The following is a 6,482-nucleotide window of genomic DNA, read 5'->3' as shown; positions in this document are numbered from 1 at the left end:
AAGGGTTCATTTATGGCCACCTTGTGCCAAGTTCAGCATACATCTATGCCACATTGTTGCTATTGAGGCAATTAGAAACATTTAGGCAAGAAACACTTGGATCCCAATGATGAATGAACACTTATCATTAGATTAGTGTTCAAATGTAGTCTATTCTTGTAGTATTTTTCTCTGTTTTTTTTTTTTTTTTTTGAACGTTAACGTACGACTTATTATTAATTCATATGTAAAATACAAGATGTTCAAGCAATGACACAATATTACATAAAAGAAGTAACCAACAGAGAGGGAGTATGGACTTCTCCTTTAGCAAGAACATTGACATCTTCATTCGCCTCTCTATAACAATGTTGGAGCGTTGCCATGGAGGTTGACAAAATATCCTAAATTTGATGAAAAATAGTCCTTAATCTCCAAGGGATTTTGGCCTTTCTCTTACTCCAGGCAATGATATTTGCTGAGTCTCCTTCGATAATCCTTTCCCCTTCCAAAGTGCATAGCAATTTCAAACCTTCTAATAAACCCTGTGCTTCCGCCTCATTTGCTGTTGTGATACCACAAGGAAACGAGCAAGAAAAAATAATGTGACCTAAAGTATTTTTGATGAAGACACCATAGCCGGCTAGCCCTGGATTTGCCAAGTGAACTTCCAACAAAATTAAGTTTAAAGGAATTCACTAGTGGTGGTATCCAAACAACCTCTCCACGAGTGTTGATGGTAACACCCATTGTCGTCACTGCCGAAGGACTGCTAATGATAAGACTTTTAGCAATGAAGCCACTGTCCTTATGTGTAAGGAACCAATCAGATGCAACTACCAAAATATTCGATTTTAATGTAGACAGATATGCACTTATACTATCAACGACTCTTCTATTTATTTCCTTCCACGCATTCCAAAGAAGGCTAACCCAAATAGATCTCCAAATGATAGTTTCCATCTTTGAAATATTGGGTGTGATCCATTGGTCAAGAAGAACTTTGACATTTTGGGGCAAAAGTAATGACAGATTGAGGCATTGGCGAGCCCAATCTCAAAGATAAGTAACAAAAGGGCATGAGAGGAAAAGATGTTACAAAGTTTCATCACTAGCTTTACACATGATACATATGTTGGTGATAATAAACCCCCTCTTTCTTAAGTTGTCAACAGTTGCTAATTTATCTTGAAATAGGATCCATAAGAATAATTGCACTTTAAGAGGTACATGCAATTTCTTAATCTTGAATAAACCAGCATTTAATTCTCTCAACGATCAGAAAATAATAGGTTGTAGGTTGACTTAACCGAAAAGTCTCCCGAAGGGGTAAAATTCCAAATAAAGCTATCATTCATATTTGGAGTCAAATATGTGAGTCACGACCTCGCCCCCTGACCCCAATCGTACTCATCGGAGGGTGACAGAGTGCGGGACTGTGATGTGAGGTAGCGAATGCCACTCAGGTGGGAGTGAGCTCAACGCATTTGAAAAGAAGGAAATCAGAGCAAACCATAAAAGAAAGCAGAAACTCCCACTAAAACCATAACAAAAACTAGATAAATTAAAACCAAACTTAATATATACAAATATTGCAAATTGTCCAAGGCATCAAAGGCCCAACAACAAAATACAAAACTTCACAAACAACAATTATACGGCCATGGCCATCTAACACCTACAATCTAAAGGGAGCTATCTCGTCAAGCTTGGGTCTTCAACCGCCAGTAACGAACACCACCTGTATAACCTCGACCTGCGGCTAGTAATCTACAAGAATGGAAGCAAACATAATGAGCTATAAAGCCCAGTAAATAGATCAAACATCATGCTTCCCAGCATATGAATATCAATTTACAACAATGTACAAGGTTTTATACCGTTCTTATAAAACATGAGTCATGTGCCATAATCATATTCATCAATGTGCCATACATGGTTCATACGGAAGCGATAACAAATCAGATCAATCATATATGATATGATACGAGGGCCAATCAAATCATGCAACTATACAAATCTTGGCAATCAACATATTAAGGTGAATAACGACCATTACCACTAACTCACTCCCTACTTTGCCTACTCCCGAAGTAGAGTCCCTATTCATCAGGTCAAGTCAATCCCATTGCTTAGGATCCTTACCATCACTCAGGAGGAAAAACAATGACAAGTGGGTGACCCACTTCGTAATGCTTTCACACACGCACACACACAGTCCTCAACACGCTTTGGGGTTTTTGATGGGCGATAGCCTTGCAAGACACTACTCCCTTCGCCACCTTGGCTAGGAGCATTACACTATCAAGGTGCTAATCACTATGAATGAGGGAGCGACCACCCAAGCATCATATACTCCGACTCCCGTCCTCTCATTGGGGGAGCCGAAAAGGTCACAAGTAGGCAACGCAATATGCTCGATGCACGCCAATAAATCTCATATCACCTCATGGTCATGCAATACGCTCAAAGCATGTCAATCATTCATATATCATATTATAGTCATGCAATACGCTCAAAGCATGTTAATCATTCACATATCATAATATGGTCATGCAATACGCTCAAAGCAGGCCAATCATTCACATATCATAGTATGGTCATGCAATACATCAAACCATGCCAATCATTTACATATCATAGTATGGTCCTGCAATATGCTCAAAGCATGCCAATCATTCTCATATCATACGTCACATAGCCGACTACACAGGTCTTATCACATAGCATTTGTCACAAACACATCACATTACTTAAATCACATCACACTATCAATGGATGACCCATTGCATAGTGCTTCACACATTACTTATCATAACACACTTTCATCATATCATAACGGGTTTTTGTTTCATAATAAGGCACGTATTCATTTCATAACAGCGCCAAATTCCTTTCATAACAAAGCAGGTGTTCATCTTGTAACAGGGTATGTATTCGTACATGTACTTACACCATAACAGAGCATATCACAGTTTTATAATATCAGGTCCCACGACCAATGGGTATCCCATTGCATTGTGGTCCATATCACAGTCACATCATAACAATATTCTACTACCAATGGGTGTCCCGTTGTGTAGTGATCCATATCACAGCCATATCACACCTAATTGCAACTGTGTACATGCATACTCAAACATTCATTCACTCATGCTTTGCTATTTTTCAGGAATTCAGGAGCATTCACAGTATCATAAACATGCACATTCAATGCCTCATGATAGATAATTTCAAGCTCTTTATGAAGGGTTTAAGCTTTATTCGGAAACATATAAATCAGTGTACCACTTTTCATGAATCATACAACAGTTTGGGATTCACTACCATTTCCATCGGTGATATACATATTCGAAAGGAGGCATGGTATCTAATTCATAAGAAATTTCAACATCAACTAGAAATAGACATATATATCTTTCAATCAAAGGAAATCTGAAGTTATTTGAGCATCATTTGATCAATCAAGAGCTCAGTGCAAAATGGACTACAGTTTCGAAATTTATGCAGTTCCTTACAGTAACATGTCCCCATAAACAGAGGTGTAACTTCCAATCTATATGGAATTTTGATATGGTTACAAAACTAATTTCATAGTAAAAACACATATCTTTCAAATGGAGGTGGTTTGAAAGCATTGGATCTCATTTAATCAGTCAAAAGCTCAGCACAACAAAAGTAACTGTTCTGGAATTTATTGAAATCTGATAACAGTGACATGCTCTCACAAATCGAAGCATAGCTTCCAAATTAGCAGTAATTTCAACTGCGCTTAAACACCAAAATCATAGTAGACATACATATCTTTCAAATGGATGCAGTTTGAAAGCATTTGGACCTCGTTTGTCCAACTAAAAGCTCAGCTCAACAAAAGTAATAGTTCTAGAATTTATTGAAATCTGATAACAATGACATGCCCTCACAAATCGAAGCATAGCTTCCAAATTAAGAGGAATTTCAACTGAGCTTAAACACTAAAATCATAGTATACACACATATCTTTCATTTAAAAGTGGTTTGGAGTCATTTGAACACCAATTGATCAGTGAACCGTTCAGTACAAAATGAGAATCAGTTCTAGAAACTACTGCAATTTGTCACAGTGACATGTTTATACAAACATAGGCATAGCTTCCAATTTATGAAAAATTTCAACATGGTTTTATAACCAAATTTGAAGTAAACACATCCATCTTTCAAAAACATGCAAGGTTCTTGGAAATTCATAGCAAAGCTTTTAGCACACCTTATAAAATAATCAATAACTTCCAAATTAAAATGGATATTAACACAAAACCGTTTTCATCTTAATTTAAACATACAAGGGTATTGTTACACAGATTTTCATGACCAACAAAGTTATTTTCAGTACTAACTACATCATGCCGAGGAGTACTAAAATTCTGTGAAAATGCACAAACACACAATTTCACTAGCATGCAGCGATATTCCATCCAAATCACACTTATACTTTGCTTAATTTCATGCTTTAATCAAAACTATAGAAACATAAATGTTAGATGCACTTACACTGTACCCAAAAGACTCCAAGTTCCCCACCAAGCTCTCCTCAAGGACCAAGCTCCTCAAGCTTGAGGTTCTAAGTGTTGGAAAGGGGAAAAACGTGGGTGAGAGAGAGAGAGTGTAAAACTCTTGAGAGGGGTGGGGTGGGGGTACTTTTAAGCAAAAGGGGAGGTAACATGCAAGTGGCAATTGTCATTCATGCAAAAGCCAAGTGGCATGCAAGTGCCATGTGGTTCCATGTAAGTGTCAGCATAGGAATCTTCACACACGGCGGTCAGAAGTCGCACACGACTGAAACACTCGCGGCAACATCTCTATACGCACGACGACTGATACCTTCACATAGGATGACTGATCCCCTCATTCACGGTGGCTGATCCCTTCATACATGGCGGCTGATCCCTTCACACACGGCAACTGATCCCTTCACTTATGACGGTTGATCGCTTCACTCACGGTGGTTGATCGCTTCACTCACGACGGCTGATCCCTTCACTCAGGACGGTTGATCGCTTCACGCACGGCGGCTAATCCCTTCACACATGGCGGCTGATCCCTTCTCTCATGGCAGTTGATCGCTTCACGCACCGTGGCTTCACTCTCTCACTGCCACGCACGACGGCCTCACTCTCTCACTGCCGCGCATGGCTGCCTAACTTTCTGTCGGTGACCTGCCGAACCACTACAACATGCCTAAAAATCTTTGGTCCTTACAATGTGTCATTCAATAATTCTAACAATGTCTGATACTCCTCAATGAATATGTCTGTACCTCTTCTGTACCTGTAAGGAATGGACCAAACAATATTAGTATAAACACAGCCACTAGCCTCCTTGACAGATGCTAGCGGGTTTAAAGCTTTTGAGAAAATCTCAAGGAAAAAGTATCTCAACGATTCATCTCCAATCCATTTTTCAAACCAAAAGAAAGTGGATTCTCCATCCCCCACTATTTTTTGAAATTGTCGTAGATACACAGATCTCTCATAGTCAATACCTCTCTAAACATGGGACAAACTTGTCTTGTTTCTTGGACTTTTAATTAGGCCAAAGTTCAAATCCATTTCATATTTTTCTTTCAGAACAAGCACCCAAAAAGACTTAGGTTGTGTATGGTTCCTCCACCACCATTTTACTAAAAGCATCGAGTTCATATGTTTCAGTCTCCTAACACCCAATCCCCCTCTTTCATTGGTCCACAAACATTTTCCCAACTCGCCAGATGAAATCTCCTCCTTATGTCATCTCCCCACAAGAAGTTTCTCATAATTCTCTCGAGTTGTTTTTCAACTTGTTTTGGCATCTTAAATAAAGACAAAATATAGTGGGAAGTTAGACAAAGTGGATTTAATCAACTTATATCTTCCCCGCATAGAACGAGTTTTAGCTTTTCAAGTGTCCAGTTTCTTCTCAAATCTCTCCACCACCAGATCCCAAATTGATCTTGAAGGTCTCGTATCCACTAGGGGAATTCCTAAATAAGTACAAGGTAAGGACTCAACACCACAACTTAATAAATTTGTTATTCTTGATACTACCATTTGAGAACAGCGAATACCAATGAGCTTGGTTTTACTCAATTTAACTTTAAGTCCAGTTGAGAGTTTTACATTTTTCAAGAAAATCCATAGGCAAGTGATTTCAGTAACCGTGGGATCACAAAATATAATGGTATCATCAGCTTACTATAATTGTGATACTCTAAGACCATTATTACCAATATTAACACTTGATATGATCTTTTGCACTGTCAATCCATTAAGCATGACATTAAAGCTCTCAGCTACCAAAGTATATAAAACAGGTGAAAGAAGGTCCCCTTGTCTCAATCCTCTTGACGCTTTGAAAAAACCAGTTGCTTTGCCATTAACAAAGACTGAAAAATGTGTAAAAGGCAAGCAATCATCAATCCACAATCTTCATCTTCAACGAAAACTCATTTTTAGCCATGATACTTTATAGTACCCCCCAATCAACCT

At 38.5% G+C, this 6,482-nt stretch overlaps 1 long non-coding RNA gene across 1 annotated transcript; it reads right to left on the bottom strand.

Moving 5' to 3' along the window:
- Positions 1-1,525: 1,525 nt before the first annotated feature.
- LOC148783192 (uncharacterized) lies at positions 1,526-6,482 on the bottom strand. The gene is made up of 2 exons (XR_016049408.1): positions 4,510-6,482; positions 1,526-1,749 (listed from the first exon to the last, which is right to left on the bottom strand). It is a non-coding gene; the product is annotated as an uncharacterized LOC148783192 (long non-coding RNA).

The sequence above is a fragment of the Amborella trichopoda genome, chromosome 2, assembly GCF_054954075.1.
Source record: "Amborella trichopoda isolate Santa Cruz 75 chromosome 2, AtrichopodaSantaCruz75HAP2 v2.0, whole genome shotgun sequence".
NCBI lineage: Eukaryota > Viridiplantae > Streptophyta > Magnoliopsida > Amborellales > Amborellaceae > Amborella > Amborella trichopoda.
The sequence above is the reverse complement of the archived record's forward strand: the minus strand, read 5'-3'. Positions and strand labels throughout refer to the sequence as shown.